The sequence below is a fragment of the Artibeus jamaicensis genome, unplaced genomic scaffold, assembly GCF_021234435.1.
Source record: "Artibeus jamaicensis isolate MK-2021 breed Jamaican fruit bat unplaced genomic scaffold, CSHL_Jam_final contig_233, whole genome shotgun sequence".
In the NCBI taxonomy this organism is placed as follows: Eukaryota; Metazoa; Chordata; class Mammalia; order Chiroptera; family Phyllostomidae; genus Artibeus; species Artibeus jamaicensis.
In genome coordinates this window covers 68,758,440-68,776,591 of record NW_026521486.1, presented here as the reverse complement: position 1 = coordinate 68,776,591, position 18,152 = coordinate 68,758,440, and the positions used below count along the sequence as shown (strand labels likewise).

Genomic DNA, 18,152 nt, shown 5'->3' with positions numbered 1-18,152 from the left:
AATTATTTTGGGAGGCATGTGGAAGAAAAATAGAAGAGGTAAATTATTTCAGGGTCTCTTATTAGTGCTTTTTTGTAGTCCATTAAGGTCTCATAAAGAAAACATTTTAGGAAACAAAGTTGATGAAAATAAAATTCAAACTGAGCTCTGGCTGGTGTGGCTCAGTGGATTGAGTGTCAGCCTGTGACCTAAAGGGTTGCCAGTTTGATTCCCAGTCAGGGCACATGCCTGGGTTGCAGGCCAGGTCCCCAGTAGGGGATGTGCAAGAAGCAACCACACATTGATATTTCTCTCCCTCCCTCCCTTCCCCTCTCTCTAAAAAATAATAAATAAAAATCTTTAAAAAATGAAATAAAATTCAGACTGTGATCACACCATCCAAGAAAAAGAAAGATTGAGAAAAAAGTTTGGAAAAACCAAAATAATATAATCAAATGACACTCATTAGATTCTACTCTTAGAAGCAGAAACACTCAGTACATGCAACATAAAAATAATTCTTAACATTTATTCAACACCTGTAATTTTCTAGGCACTGTCCTAGGTACTTCACAATCACAGTTTCTAATTCTAAAAAAAATTCTTAGATACATGGCAAAAACTGTTTTTTCAAAGAGAAGAAAATGATCTTCATTAAAGTTTAATAAATCAGATAGAGCATTGTATAACCAATAGGTACTTGAACTATGTTTTGAATCTAAGTTTTCTTCCACCCTGCATAGCACCTACCATCAGGAAAGTCAGCATCATAAACTGCTCTTAGTATTTTATCCAAATTTTATTTGTAAAATACCAGGCATGGCCTACTATTTGGATACAGCGATATCTTTTATAGTATTAATAAATAAATGAGAAAACCTGTTGTGTTCTTATTATGAGTTTAGAAAACAGTGTTATCACAGATAACAATGATAAACCATTCTTGTCCTCAATTCCAATGGTTTAGAACCTTTTACTAAAAACCAGAAGCCCTCTGACTGAAATGTAAAACACAACATCCTACTTAATAGCAAATACAAAGATCCAAAACTCCATTTTTTGAACCATTTCTGCTTAATATAAATCCATCTTACATTTGTCCATAAGAGAGAGAATATAAAACTAATAAGTTCCTGGAGAGGTCACAGTGTTGACATAATTCAACATGATGGGGGAGCCAACACAGACACAGGAAACACACCTAGGCTCTCTCACACAGCCATGAGTCTTCGCGATGCTTTTCTTTTAAGACAATGTCTCTTCATGTCGCAGATTTCCCCCTGCTGAATGAGATACTACAATCGCCATGGGATTGACTTCCCTGAAGTCTTTTGCGTAGACTTAGCTGCCACTCCCAAACCCAAAGGGGTGACTGCCATGAAGTGCCCCCTGGCACGGAGAAGTACTTTCAGATTTTACAATCTGCATGTACTTCTGGTTCCCATGTAAGAAGGACTGCTCTACTCCAGGCTTTATCCACACTTTGTCTTTGGCACAGGGGGCAAGGTGATCCAGGGCTTTGATGCAGAACCGGAATTTGTGGGTCTTGATGAATTTTCTGAAACAGATCTCCAGAGACACCAGCTTGTCATCAGAGATGTTGGTGATCAACTTCAGGATTTTTTCACTCATGTGTTACACCTGGTCTTTTTGCAGCCTGGAACAGCAGGTGCCATCAGGCCTGCCGGCTAGCACCTGAAGATTCTCCCAGATGTGTTTTCTATCTTCTCAAACAGGACATGGATCTCCTCTTCCATCAAAGGCTGCGTTTTCTCTCTGTTGGAACACTGGTTCCTTGTGCCTCATAGAGATATTTATTTTATTTTATATTATTTTCAATCTTTGTTGAGGTATAAGTGACAAATAAAAATGTATATACTTAAGGTATACATTGTGATGATTTGATATAAATATAATTGTACAATGAATAGCACAATCAAGCTATTAACACATCTATCAACTCACATAGTTACCATTTTGCATTTGTGCGTATGTGGTAAGAACACTTACGATCTACTCTTAGTAAATTCCAAGTATAAAATACAGTATCATGAATGAGAGTTACCTTGTTGCACATTAGATCAGAACTTACTTTAAATGGCAAATGTGTACCCTTTGGCCATCTCCTCGCTTACTCCACTGCTGAACACACCTCTTCACTGATTCTGTGAGTTTGCCATCTTTTAAAAAATATTTTATTCATTTATCTTTAGAGGGGAAGGGAAGGAGAGAGGGAGAGAAATATCAATGTATGGTTGCCTCTCGTGTGTCCCCCGCTGGGAACTGGCCTGCAAGCCAGGCATGTGCCCTGTCTGGGAATCGAACCGCGATCTTTTGATTCCCAGGCCCTCACTCAATCTACTGAGCTACACCAGCCAGGGAGAGTTTGCCATCTTTAGATTCCCCACACAACTGAGTTCATACAAGATGTGTCTTTCTTTGTCATCGAGTTTAATCCACCTTGTCACAAATGGCAGCAATTCCTCCTTTTCCCTGATATAAAGCCATATAAAAATTCCGGAAGCTTTTTCACAAATATCTTCTTAAAAATTCTAAAAATTTGTATGAAACCATGAAAGACCCCAAATGGACAAAGTATTATTGAAAAGAAAGAACAAAGCTGGAGGAATTCTACTTCCTAATTTTTTAATATATTTTATTGATTATGCTATTACAGTTATCCCATTTTTCTGTCCCTCTTTGTGCCCTCCACCCTGTACCCTCATTCGTCATTCCCCCAACTTAGTTCATGTCTGCGGGTCACATAGACAAGTTCTTTGTCTTCTCTGTTTCTCATACTATTCTTAACCTCCCCATGTCTATTTTGTACCTACCATTTATACTTCTTATTCCTTGTACCTTTCCCCCACTCTCCTCCTTTTCCCTCCCCACTGATAACCCTCCATGTGATCTCTATTTCTGTGAAACTGTTCCTATTCTATTGTTTGCTTAGTTTGCTTTTGTTTTTGTTTTTTAGGTTTGGTGATTGAGAGTTTGTTATCACTTTACTGTTCATATTTTTTTAATCTTCTTTTTCTTAGGTAAGTACCTTTAACACTTCATATACTAAGGGCTTGGTGATGATGACCTCCTTTAACTTGACCTTATCTGAGAAGCACTTTACCTGACTTTCCATTCTAAATGATAGCTTTGCTGGATAGCGTAATCTTGGATGTAGGTCCTTGTTTTTCAAGATTTTGAATACTTCTTTTCAGCCCCTTCTTGCCTGCAAGGGAACTCCCTTGTAGGTAACTGTTTCGTTTTTCTATTGTTGTTTTAAAAGAATCTTAAAGATTCTTTCCTTATCTTTCACCTTGGGTAATGTAATTATGATGTGCCTTGGTGTGTACTTCCTTGGGTCAAACTTCTTTGGGACTCTCTGAGTTTCCTGGACTTACTGGAAGTCCATTTCTTTTGCCAGATTGGGGAAGTTCTCCTTCATTATGTTTTCAAATAAATTTTCAATTTCTTGCTCTTCCTCTTGTACTGCTGGCAACCCTATGATTTGATGTTAGAATATTTAAAGTTGTCCTGGAGTTTCTTAAACCTCTTTTCATTTTTTTGAATTCTTATTTTTGTATTGTTCTCAAGTTGAATGTTTATTTCTTCCTTCTGGTTCACACCATTGATTTGAGCCCCAGTTTCCTTCCCTTCACTGTTGGTTACCTGTACATTTTTCTTTACTTCACTTTTCATAGCCTTCACTTTTTCCTCTATTTTGTGACTATACTGAACCATTTCTGTGAACATCCTGATTACCAGTGTTTGAGCTCTGCATCTGATAGATTGGCTATCTCTTCATCACTTGGCTGTTTTTTTTTTCCTGGAGCTTTGATCTGTTATTTGAACCGTATGTTTTTGCCTTGGCACACCTGTTACATAGTAAGGGGCAGAGCAGTAGGTATTCACCAGGATGGGGCAACCCATATTGCTGCTTTGTGGCACTGTGGGGAAGGAGTCCGAGAGGGAAAAATGCCTCTTGCTTAGGTCTTGGCCAGCTTTCAGCCACTTTCTCCACTACCCACAAGCAGATTGGGCTCTTCTGGTGATGATTACTAGGCAGGTGGGTATGTGCATGTTCTACGACTCTGTGGGTCTCTCCAATGAACTCTCCTGTAAGGCCGGGAGTTTTTCCCACTGCCTCAACCCCCACAGGTTTTTTTTGAGTCAGAAGTTTTGAGGCTTTATTTCTCCACATCAGAACCCTGGGTTGTGTGGTCTGTCTCACTCCCGAGTTGTTCCTCTAGGCTTATGTGCACACAAATGTGGGACCACCTGGTCTGCCAGCCGCCACCTTGATCACCCTGGGCCTCCATCGGCTGCCTTGTCATGCATCCTCTCTGCCTGGGCTGCCTCTCTCTGCACCTTCTACTGGTCTGGATGAATGTTTCTTCTTTAACTCTTTGGTTGTCAGACTTCCATACAGTTCAATTTTCTGGCAGGTCTGGTTATTCTTTTATTTTTAAATGTATTATTGTCCTTTTTTTGACTGTGTGGAGGCAAAGTATATCTATCTACACCCCCATCTTGGCCAGAAATCTCCACTTCCTAATTTAAAAGTATATTACAAAGTGATAGGAATTAAAACAGCATAGTGCTATCATAAAAACAGACACAGATTAATCAAACAGAACAGAGAACACAGAAATAAATCCACACATATATGGTCAAATTCTTTTTTGGATAGCCTAGTGTTAATGTGTAGAAAAACAATTGATTTCGGTATCATTTTTATCCAATAATTTTTCTGAATTTGTTTATTAGTTCTAACAGTTTTTTCTGGTAATCGGGGTTTTCTATATATGACATATCGTCTACAAATAATGACAACGTTGCCAATAAGGATGCCTTTTATTTCTTCTTCTTCTCCAAATGCTCTGGCTAGAACTTCCAGTACTACAAGGTCTGGCAGAAGGGATGCCATTGAGTGTGGTTGTTAGAGTATGAAAATGTCTCATGCGATTTGAACGTTTCATCTAAAATGTCATTTCATGAGCTTGAGTGTGATATTTTTATGCCACAGAATTACATGTTATAATTTCGTAATAAAATATCTTAATGTAATTTAAAAAGGGCATTATTTGTGCCTGACCCCATATGTTGAATCAAAGTAGTAAGAATGGGCGTCCTACTCATGCTCCTGGGTAAAAGCTCCTGACTTTTCACCACTGACTGAGTTTGTGTTGCTGTAACTTGTTATATATGGCCTTTATTGTACTGAGATACATTCCTTCTATACCTAATTTGTTGAGAGTTTTTATCATGAATATTAAATTCTTCCCTTGCATCTATTGAAGTTATCATGTGATTTTCATTCTAATGTAGTATATTACATTTTGATTTACATTATGTTTTGATAAGGACTTCTGCATATATATTTAAAAGGGATATTGGCCTGTAATTTTCTTTTCTTGTATCATCTTTATTTGGATTTGTATGAAAATAATGCTGTCCTCATAAACTGAGTTTGGAAGTGTTTCCTTTTCGTCAGTTTTGTGGAGGAATTTGAGAAGCACTGATGTTAATTCTTCAAAGATATGGTAGAATTCACCAGTAAAGCCAACTGGCCCTGAGCTTTTATTTGTTGGGATAATTTTGATTACTACTTCCATAATATTAGTCTTTTCAGATTTTATACTTCATGATTCAGTCTTGGTAGGTTGTATATTGCTAGGCATTCATCTTTCTTCTGGGTAATCTGGTTTGTTGGCATGTAATTGTTCATATTAATCTCTTATGAGTCTTTGTAATTTTGTGGCATATTATATCTTCATTTTCATTTCTAATTTTATTTGAGTCTTCTTTTTTCTTAGTTTTGTGAAAGCTTTGTCAATATTGTTTTCCTTTTCAAAAAAACAACTCTTAGAATCATTGATCTTTTTTTGTATCTTATTGCTATTTCATTTATTTTTGCTCTAATCTTTACTATTTCCTTCTTCTAATTTTGAGATTTGTTTGTTCTTCTTTTTCTATTCCTTAAAGTGTAAAGTTAGGTTGTTGATTGAGGTTTTTTAACATAAGAATTTATTGCCATAAATTTCCCTCCTAGAACTGCTTGCTCTCTCCTGTAAGTTTTGGTATGATATATTTCCATCTTTGTTTTTCTTAAGATAATTTTTTATTTCTGTTTACTTTCTTTTTGACTCCTTGATTGTTCAGGAGTGTATTTGTGAATACGAGTGTATTTGTGAATACAAATATATTTGTGAATTTTTCAGTTTTACTGCTGTCACTGCTTTCTAGTTTCATATCATTATGATAGAAAATACTTATTTGGTGGTTTAATGTTCACCCAATTCTTCATTACCTATGTAGCCTTACATAGGTGTCTGAGACTTTGGAGGAGCAAACACCTTTTCCAGTCTTTACAGACTGATTTCAGCAGGTAAAGACTTCTCATGTCTATGGTCCCTGGGTTGATGAGATTACCTCTAAAATAACAGTAGATTTGGGTTGAGGCCAGGTCCTGTGGCTGTTGTAGGGTCTGCAATGGGGTGTTATAGTTGGCAGCACTGTTACAAGTGGCTTGGGAAGGCATGTGCCTGGGCACACTGGACTGACTGTCTTTAGGTACTTGCTTAGCAAAGCTGGTGCGGGGAGGAGGCTCTGCAATTGGATCTGCAGATGGCAGGCTTCCTACCAGGTACACAAAAGGGTGTGGCTCCCACCTGGATCACTGAGCAGAGTTCCTTCAGAGACAGGATTAGACTTGGTCTGTGGCTCAGGGGGCTGAAGCCATGTCATACAGCAACATCAGGATTTGCAGCTGGGACCAACACCTGCAGGCCTGCTTCTGGGGCCATGAATGGGCAGGAATCTTCCTGCCTGGTTTCTAAGCCAGCAAGACTGCTTCCTGACCATGGCAAAGAGAGACTAATGACTCATTACAATGCTGCCTCAGGATCCAGAAGTTGATGGACCTGCCTTTGGGGACAGGGACCAGCCTGTCTTTTAGGGGATCCCTCAGCTGGCAGGAATGCTCCTTGACTATGGCTGAACTACTGGAGTTGGGTCTTGGATTACTTCAGGGTTATCCAGGACACAGGTAGGCATGACTCCTCCTAGGTCCTTTGGCAGATGGTACCAGTGGCAGAACTAAGGCCAAATGGAGCTATATCCAACTCCATAGAGAGATGAGGTTGTTTCCAGGTCCATATGTCGGAACATGGTTGGCAAACTTGCCACGTGGGCATAGGCCTGCCTTCTCCAAACAGCACCCCTTGGTGTGGGGCCCCGCTAGGACTTTGCCACTTCCTACCTCGATCCCAAAGGTCCCACAAAAGTATGTTTGTCATGGATGGCTGCCAGATTATTGCTGCTACAGGGGGGATACATTTAAAGTATCTCTTTTCCTATCATTCCTATGACTTTATTTATTTTTAATACATGAGTTTGGTCATTAAGTGAATGCATTCAAAGATATTTTTTCATAATAGGTACACTTTTATAAGCTCTTCATATCAATTTCCTTAATTGTAAGGAAAAAATTAAAAAATTGGATATTCTTACAGTATGGGATATGGATTGAATATAAGATTAATGAATATTTGTAAAAAGTAAATGTTCTAGAAATTATTATGCTCTTATATTCACTAAAGATTAATATTTTAAGATAGATCTTTAGCAGGTATTTGTGTCTCTTCATTTAAAAAAATCAGTTAAAGCTCATTCTCCTTACCTGTTCCAAATAAAGTATTAATACACAAAATCCATTGGTACCAAATTACATGCAATGTTTAATGTCAAGATTACTTAAAGTATGCTGTTCTTAAGACAATTCTAGGTAAGAAATAAAAGGAGAGCTGAAGCAATTATTATTTTAACAACAGCATCAAATGCACAATAAACAAAAAAATCCTGTTAAATCACTTGATTTTTAGCTTCAAAGTTATTTCAAGTATATAGGTAAAGAATCAAATAGTGTTTAGTGTGATTTATAAATATATTAGTCAGTAATATTATCAGACATTTTTAAATTAACTATATTTCCCTTAGAACAAATATATTCACATTTCTCCAGAACTTTGTTTAATATTTGAGAGCTTAGGTGAACTGATCTTTAAATTTCCAGTCTTCTGAAGATTCCATGCTTTTATTATCTCTCTCCCTCTCTCTTTTTTCCTTTTTTCTTTTTCAATATATTTTTCAATTCCTACATTCATGCACTGGTCAAAGAGCTTACCCTCAAAACTCTTCATTTCTCTTGGCATTTTCTGGGTGCTTATTTATTTGTCTTCATTCATTTCTCTCTTACAAATATCATCAAGTCTGTAAACTAGTCAGTTCTGAGGGAATTTCTTAAGGTCACTAACATGGCGGCCAGCTCAGAGAATTCTTAAATTTGTTCTATGGAGCACTTGCCAGTATTTGCTGAGGTACTTGGCTACTTATAAATGCATTACAACTTTTCATCTTCCTTCCATAGCTCACAGTAGTTATCTAACTTTCTGTTGTTTTATTTAATATACTTTGCTTCTGGGTGGCTTTTGTCTCAAGGTATCTAATATATCTATGTCCATATTGCCAAGTAGCAAAATCAGTTTTTATTCAATTTCTTCTTCCAGATGCTATGAATTCCAAATACAGATAAAAAAACCTCCTTCCACTGAAACAACATGAGACCATTTCACTTAATAACAGCAATTCTTTTTAAGGTTAAAGTTCATTTTATTTATTTGGCAATGAAAATTCTGTCCTCGAAAGTCTTTAGCTTATTTACTTCATTGTTTGGGTGTTATTAACTTGGATCCACATTTTAAAATGTGTCTCATTTTTTTGGAAAGTAATATAATTCTAACTCTTTTAAAATTATTTTAGTTTGGTTTTTTATCATAATGGAAAATGACAAATGGGGCATAGAAGTAAGTGGATAATGAACTGAATATTAGTTTAGTTTTTCAATAGGCAGTGAAATATTAAGAAGATTCCTATATAATTTAAAAATGTTCATTACCCCTTTCTTTTAAAAAATCTAACTAAACAGCTCTTTAAATAAATAGTTGTACTGTCACAACTTATTAAACTTTGGTCCCGTGTTTCAATTTTGATTCCAGCTCACCTTAAACAAACTGTATGTTTGAAAAGAAAGTATGGCTGATTTTAGCTGTAGTTTCTGTTGGCAAAGAAATGGGAGTAACAAGAAAGCTGAACAGAATAGTTTTTGGTGTAGGAGAGAGATTGACATGATAGCAGGTGTGATTATAGTGGCAAACCTACTTCAGATGGTAAAGTTGGTGACAAGAGTAAGATGAATGAGATAATGAGTTAAACTGGTAGGATCTTCAAAATTCAAGCAAAGGGTTTATTGCTGTGAAGAGTCCTAAGAAAATGTTTGGGTGTAAGCCAGTACATGGTAAGTGAGTCATTCCAGAAGCAATCTAGGGTGGATATAGAGAAGCTGGAAACAATTATCTATGTCCTTGTTCTTAAGCCTCTTTGCCATTGACTTTGGCTTTAGAGGACCCCACATATCAAAAGCAGGCTAAAATTTAAATTAAATACACATGTGAGAGAACACATTGAAAGCTCAACACTAGCACAACACATGTGTAATGAAAATATCAAGTCATCAACACTATTGGGACCACAGGGAAAACTTTCTCATCTCTTGTCAACACTTCCAAATTTCAAAATGATTTGCTGGTTTTTCCACTGCTATCATGGCAAAGACACACAGTGTAATTAAGAGGAAAGACAAGTAATAAACTTGGTACCTCTTTCTCAGATTGAATGAATATAATAGAGCTTTGTAAAATAAATTTTTATTAAAAGGTTTTAAAACCTAGAGATATTTTTACTAATTTAAAATGTGAATGAAAAAATGTAAATCAAATATAGTACATGTGAACTAAAGCAGCAAAGTTTCTAGGAAGTTAGAATAAAGAAAAAAGCATTTGCATGTCTATGAAGAAGAATCATATCCAAACAATCCAAAAATTATTTCTATTGAGACTTTTTCCTGGCCGTTACCAAACAAGGTAAATTTTGGAAAAATTAATAATAAATTATTATTTCTGGATAATAATTTCTTTGTAATATTGTAGTTTGAACAAAAATTGAAGAATTTAAGAACTGTGAATTTATACATTGTGTAACATGATAAAGTCATGTATAATGAAATTAAAATATTTTAATTGATTCTATTATTATAATAATACCTTATTATTATATATGACATTTCCTTAACAGTTTCCTAATGTTTGAATATTACATCTGTGGTTAATATCTGAATCTTATTATTGGTTAAAAGTTCTTTTGCTAAAGGAATTCCTGCTTAACCGAGTAAAATGTCTTCAAATTGAACTTATTAAAAGACTATCTTAGAATTTTAATGAGTTAAATAACACATAAATTGCCATTACTATTGGCTGAACAAAAATTATCTTAAAACATCAATTTTAATAATGTTAATTTATGATTTTCTTGAAATTACATCAATATATACATATTTATACTGATTCATGATTTATTTTACTACTTACTCAGACATCATTGACTCATCAAAGAACACTAATACATAAACAGTAATATTTATTTAAATGTAGATACATTTGATATTTTGCTGACTTTAGTGACAAACATTGTTTTTCATGTATATTCCAATGTTGATATTATAGAGGTGAGAGGAGGAACATAGATCATATGTTACTAATAATTTACTGGTTTCATTTTTCATTTGTAAGTTTCATGTGAGCCTTTCTTGTACTCCCCTAATAGCTGGTAGGTATTAGGGATAAATTTATCTCAGCTAGGATGAGCCTGATTATCTGAAAGAGTAATTATTTTTAGATACTTTTTAATTACTCATCTCTTGATTACTCTTTTATCAACTGCTAATGAAAACAGCAATCAAAACTAAATATATTTTGGAGATTTAATCACAATTCACATTTTAATGTTTCTCTTTTACTTACTTTATCGAGGCTCATTTTCCTGTGAAGCTCAGATCCTGTACTATCAGAACTTGTTCCAGTTTTTCCCCTATGTTATCACTCAGGGAGTAACCTGGCCCTAGTTTTCTAACCAAGTCACAAGAATCATAATAGCATTGTTTTATCTTATTCAAATCAAATGGTGCAAAGCTTATATCAGTTGTGACAGTTAGTTGGGAGGGTGTTCGGGGGTGGAGGGATTGAGCAAAAAGGAACAAGGACTCATGTACATAGACAACAGTGTGCTGATCGCTGGGGAGAGAAGGGTACAAGGGGACTAAATGGTAATGTAAAAAATATAATAAAGATTACAAAGTTATCAGTTGTGTTCACTAATTAAATACACTTTTGTAAAAATAATAAAAGCATAGAAAATAATAATTTTTAAAATAATTTAGAGTAATAGCCTAGCTGAGATAAACTTATCTTTTTTTTCCAGACCAACCAATTATTTAGGAAATATAGACAGATGTGAATGAGTGGAAGGAAAATCTTTACATATTCACGTATTCACATTCACATTTCACTGACTATCTGTATATATCAGCACAAACAATTAGAGATAGACCTGCTGAGAGTCAAATGTGACACCATAGAGGACATCTATAACGATGACTTGAAGTGTGGCAATTATTACTTTCTTCTGTTAAAATAATACTTTCAATAATTTATAATAACCATGATAATAATAAGTGCTACTATGAGTTTCTGACCTAAAAATGGAGTCCCCAAATCGAAATTTAAAATGTGTATGCCAATTTAAACTGGAAATGTATTTTATGATATTTTAAGAGAACACAGTTAATGCAACACACACACTTTTAAGTTAGTTTACAGCACATGAGCCCTCAATACCCAACATGCTGTTATTGAGTCCAGGGTCGGTTTTTCTCCAAATGCATTTTCCATGTTGGCATCAATAAAACAATCACTAATTCTTTCAAAACTAAAACAAGAACATTTTTATCATGCGGGCGTTTAATTAGAACTTCAAAATAGATTAATTATAATTGAAAAGTAATAAAATGTAGTTTGGCATTTTTTAGAGGAATCTAAATTAGCATGGTTATTTTATTTTTGCTTTGTCAGTAAACTCAGTCTTTCCCCTTGTCCTTAGAATTGAGAAGCAAATAATTTGTAAAAATAGAATAGATTTTTTTTTTACTTTAAACTTCTTGAAATTGAAAGGTCTATAAAAGAGGGTTTCACTTGTTTATAATAACTGCACTTTAAAATGAACTTTTGATATGATAAATTTTATTTATGTTCTGTTTTCTACCAGAAATACTTTATTATGCAATGTCAATGGTTTCCCATCTTTCTTATCTTGATAAACAGACTAGAGATGATTTTAAATCAGCATAACTGTATCAATCATTAAGTAATATGAAATAGCTGCCAATCTACCTGCTCCTACATTTCATTCATTCAAAAATTATTTATCAATTGTCTCCTGTATTCTAAGCCCTATTGTAAGTGTAGGACATAACAACACTAATTTTGGAACACTTGTTTGAGTAGGGGTGTGCAGTCAAACAAGAAAAAATTCTCGCACAAAACAAGAATGTTTTACTAGGGATCTGTGTTTTTTATGAAAGTAGAATACTGTGATACCAAGCAATGGGGAAGTACCTTTAAACTGATTGGTTTAAGGTATTGGTGAAACCTGTTAGAAGATGGGTTTTCACATAAGACATAAATACTAAAAGCCCACAATTTGAAGTTCTAGGAGGAAGAATATTACAAGCAAAAGGAAGAGCAAATACAAATGCTCTGAGTTATCTAAAAGAAAGCCAATTTTAGTGGTAGTGACAAAGGGACAGAAATATATTAAAGTGATTTCTGTTCTAGAGCAGGACTAAATGCTTATCAGACACTGAAAAGAAATTAGATGTTTTTATATAAGAGTAGAAAAAAGTTTCTAGTAGGGTTTAGATTCTTGAATTGAATATTTCAAATATTCATTCTGTCTGGAGCTAAGAGGATGGAGGAGAAGAGGGCTTACCTAGGAAGCAGAGAGCAGCTATAGGCACGACCTGGGAGTCTGGTCCAGAGATAGCCATGGTCAGGCCAATTACATTGGTGGGTCAATGGAAGAGAAGAGAGTGTATTTATAATATATTTTGGAAACAGGGCTGAAAATATGTGCCAAAAGAAAAGAGAAAGAAAACATGGAAATCAACAAAGATTCTTGGCCTTTTGGTTACGAAATTTAGTGTTGGTGCCATTCTCCAAGAAAAGGAAGCATGGAGAACAGTAGATTCAGGGGAGAAAACCATGAATTTCACTGGGACTTCTTGAATTGAACACACATCTTAGTTACCAAAGTGGAGATGTCTAGTAAGCTATTGTGTTTATACGTTCAACTTTCATTTGGAAATGTTAGGCCTGGAGACAGGTCTCAGCAAATCTGTTATTTGTAGACACACAACTGAATGATGAAACTTGAGCATGATGAATTTGGAGCAGAGGAGGGGGGTTGATGACTGAGCACTGGGGCACTCAATCACCTAGAGTCAAATGACATTAAAGAATGTCACAACACCAGGCACTGCGGGGTGGGGGAGGCAATACAGTAGCAGATAAGAAAATGTAATAGTTAAAGAATACAAAGGCATAAATTGATTTAAGAAAAAGAAGTAGTATTTTACACTAAATGCTACTGAGACATCAATTAAGTAAGATAAGAAAGAAAAAGCAACATTTGCCAAGATAAAAATTATAGGTTTCCTTGACAAAAGCATTTTATTGTATCAACAGAGACGAGGAGGGGAGGGAAGAGAGAATGTGGAAGTGCACGCAGTAATAATAGACTGTTGGTTCAAAATTCATTATTTTTGTGAAAGAAGAGAGTGGAATGAGGTGGTGTCTGGAAAGGGACATAGTATCAGAATAGGTAAAGATGGTTATGGATAAAAGATAAAGTGGATGAATAGATAGAGATATATTTTGGATGGAAAAAAATCAGACCACATTTGCACATTGATGGGAAAAATAGATACAGACTGCTTATGAAAGTGACAGAGAAAAATTGCAAGAATAAAAGTACTATAGAATAGAACGTGATCAGGCAGAGGCGGATGAATGTGATTTTGTGAAAATAAACTGAGGAGATGGGGGGGGGGTTTGAAGACAAAACATGTTCCTGACAGTCCAGTGGAAGAGTTTGGGAATGATGGAGGAGAGTGCAAAACTGGGCTAGATGAACTGATGTAGAGAGCTTCTCAGTATAAAAATCTAGCTAATGAGGATGATCCAGGATGCCTTATATGGGGCTAACTAAGGAAAACAAGGAATAGACCATCACAGGAGTAGTCCCAGAGGGCCCACAAGCAGTACTTCTTGAACTACTTTTGGTGAAAGACTTTTTCATACATCATCATTTCGTACATCATAGGAGAACACCTGTGTAAAAATAAATTTCTGAAGAAATGACCTCCTACTTTGATGTTGCAGCGATGTCAGTTTCTATAAGCATGCGTAAATGTTTAATCCAATTTCTGGCTTTACTTCTTTGTGGATTGGTGACAAAAATTTGCCAATGGATATCATTTTGAAAAACACGCTTTGAATAAGACTGCCTTAGATAGTGAGAGAAAAAAGATAAATCTGTAATTTAGAATAGTGTTTCCATTTTTGTTTGTGAATCCAACAATGATGAAATCTAGACAAACTAAAGGATGTTTATTTAATTAGAAGAAATTTGTATTTGTAAATTATACACATGTACTACTGTACTAATATATAACGTTTAAATAAAAAAGAACAAGGTACTTACATTAAAAATACCCATGAAGTCACCAAATAAAAGATGAAAACTCATAGTGGTACTTAAAATTAGAGCTGTCAGATAATTTAATGCGAAAAGAATTGGCAGCAATGATAAGGCATGTGAATCTGGATTAAGAGAAATTTAACTCAGGCCCTCATGTTATGACACACCCAAGCAGCATTTATAAAATACCTTTTTAACTATGTTAAGGAAATGCTTCATAACACTCCTAAAAGATATCCCTGAACCCCACACATGGATTTCAGAAACTTTGCAACAATTCTTCATCATCCCAAGACACTATTACACCTGCTTTACTACTGCATTTAGACAGAGGTCTCATATCCGGAGAAGAACTGGGAAGGAGAGTTGAAACTCTGAAGTACATGCAGTGGTAATGCAGGATAGTTGTAAGGTGCTGGTGAAAATTGAAACTTTCTATAAGGAGCTTTTGGCTAAAACCAGGAGGCTAGGAGGAAACATGAGAGATCCAGATAGAAATAAATCCCACTGATCATTTAATGTAGTTTCATCTCATGAGTAATTTTCAGAGTTACATAGAACAGAGCAAAGAGGTAGAGAGAAGATTGCACTTCAATAGAGAATATATGCAAGAGCCCGAATTCTTTTAAAAATCACAAATTGGCTTGGACTCCCATTTCTGTACAACTAATAGTCACTATAATTCTATTATGTGCCTGAGAGATAGTGAAAAAGGCCAACACCCCCTCCCTCTACTATAGATTTTAAGCCTAAAACATATTGAAGATGAGTAGGAAAGAAGTTCTAAATTACATGAGAAAATTACTTTTCGATATTAGCTTGTATGGGACTTATCTATTTAGTAATTGAAGACTGGGATATTTGCTAATATATGCAAATGGCTAGAAAAGTTATGGGTTAAATTTGAGATTTTATGCATGTGTGAAGAATGATCTTAGCAAGCAGGTTTAAAGAGCATTTATTTCTAATGATACCCTACTTAGTCTACTTCATCCTGTCTTACATATTGACAGACTATAGATTGCCACGTTTGAGAGTTTCTCAGAGACCACTAGCTGTTAACCAAACCCATTCCCCTCCTTTGGCACACACTAATGGCCTCATTCTTCAGGCTCATTCAGAGTTAGATGTATCCATGTGACTGAGTTCAGTGGGATAGGAGCAATAATGATTTGTTCCACTTCTGTCATGGTCAATTAAAACCTTTTATCTACTTTATCTTTGGTGGTTTTTCTGTGTGTGTGTATTACATTTACTGGAGTTTTTAATTCTTCTGTTAGGCACATGCAGAGGATAAGAAAAATCCACACATTAGTAGAGATATATGAAGAAGTAGTCTGGGACACTGAATAGGCTCCCGGAGGAGAGGTGATCTGCCACCCTCTACATTTGTCAACTATTATATTGAGAGCAAATTTGAATTTCCACTGCACTGCATTATTTCCTCTGTTCACTTCTATAACACTTAGCCTATCCTAAGTAACACAATAAGTAATAGCCATTACATAAAAACAAAAGCAGTATATAAAAGTCCCATATTACAAGGGAGTGTAGTAATATCTTGAAGGCTCATAATCAAAAATACTTCTGAAAGTTTATAATGTAAGGACTGAAGAATAAATTTTGGCCCTGGCTGGTGTAGCCCAGCGGATTGAGCATGGGCCTGTGAACCAAAGGGTCACCAGTTCAATTCCCAGCCAGGGCACATGCCTGGGTCGCAGGCCAGGTCCCCAGTAGGGGACATATGAGAGGCAACCACACATTGATGTTTCTCTCCCACTCTTTCTCCTTCCCTTTCCCTCTCTGTAAAAATAAATAAATAAAAATATTTTTTTAAAAGAATGAATTTGGAATGTTATTGGCATCATTTGTGAATTGCAAGGGACTTGCTCTTCTTTTTGAGAAAAACAGACCCATAATGATATTAAAAGGTACTGAGAGAACTAAAAGGTGACAATACTGTAATTTTTTAAAGAGGGCTACATTGTAGGAAAGGAAGAGAAAATTTGACACTACAGAAAACTGAGTCAATAAGCTGGAGGACAACATGAGAATCTCTCCTAGAATGCAGAAAGTAGGGGGTTACACATAGAAAATGTTGAAAAAGAATGATAAATACCAAAGTTAGATAGCGATGTGAAAGGGTACCAGTCCCAACTTTATCAGAAGCATGTGAATTACTAAAGGTCTTGAGCTAAAGAAATAGAATAAATGATCTCATAGTTTGCTTAGGAACGCCAAGAAAAATAAGTTATTATGACATAATTTTGGAATACAAAGATAAGAGAAACATTATTTAAACAACTTGGAAGGAAAACCAGACAGACAGACACAGACACACAGACACTAATGTAGGAAGAAAGTCAGTCATTCTTGCCACAGTGCACAGACTAAAGGCCAGAATTCATGAGGCAGTTTACAGAATATTGAGTGGAAAAAGATATGACCTTAAAATAGCAGGCCTTGCTTAATTGTCTTTCTTGTGTGGACTCAACAGAAAATACAAATATTATCTGTTACATAATAATAGCAAATTAAGACTTTTTGTATTTTTCTAAAGTTTAACATATGTATCTAACGAAAAAGGTCAGAGTTAAAGAACAGGACAATTACAATTTAGATAATTAAATGTAAGTGCTAAAAAGAGGTCACACCAAAACTTGCAGTCACTTGGTATAAATCTGTAAAAGAGAAAAATAGTATATGTAAAATACACAATAAAAATAAAAAATCTTCTGTATCTGAAATGACAAACTATTAAGAAAGTTCTTCAGATGGATGGAATATAGCAAATATAAAGCATATTAAATTCTTTTGTTAATATAGGCCACTCAAAAATAATATTTTGTTTGAATTATATCAGATAAAAATATAAGCTGAAGATATTTTTATAAAAATTAAAACTATTATAAATTATAAGATTAAAGAAAATTAAGAGAGTATGCATAGAACAAACAATATTACATGAAACAAAGAAAGCCAGTTTAAAAAGTAAGCATAAATAAACTGACAAAATTAGTATGAGTCAACTTGTATCAATTAAAATATTAAATTTGAATGAATTTTTAAGATAAAACTCTCATCTCAATATATGACCAAAAGTCAAATTTAACTACATAATATTTAAAATATACTTGAAATTAGGTACCAATAAAAATTAAAACATAGGCACTTATAGATAAGCAAAACAAATGCATGACTGTTTTACAGAGTAAATTGCATGATATTTCCCTTGAATGGCTCCATATAAGATATTAATATGGTTATATTTAATGAGTTCTTATACTTTGCCAGAGACTAATCTATAATTTTGTAGTAATTAACTCACACATTCCTCTAAGCTACTCTGTGAATTAAGTATAATATGATCTTCATTTTGAAGATAAATAAATAAAGGGAGTTAATTTTCTCTGAGATTATACAACTGGAACACTATGGAGCTCAGACTGAAATCCAGGGTGGCAGAA

General features: G+C 34.9%; 1 pseudogene; it reads right to left on the bottom strand.

Annotated features, from left to right (window-relative positions):
• Positions 1–1,224: 1,224 nt before the first annotated feature.
• Positions 1,225–12,973, bottom strand: LOC119040428 (60S ribosome subunit biogenesis protein NIP7 homolog; annotated as a pseudogene).
• Positions 12,974–18,152: the final 5,179 nt, after the last annotated feature.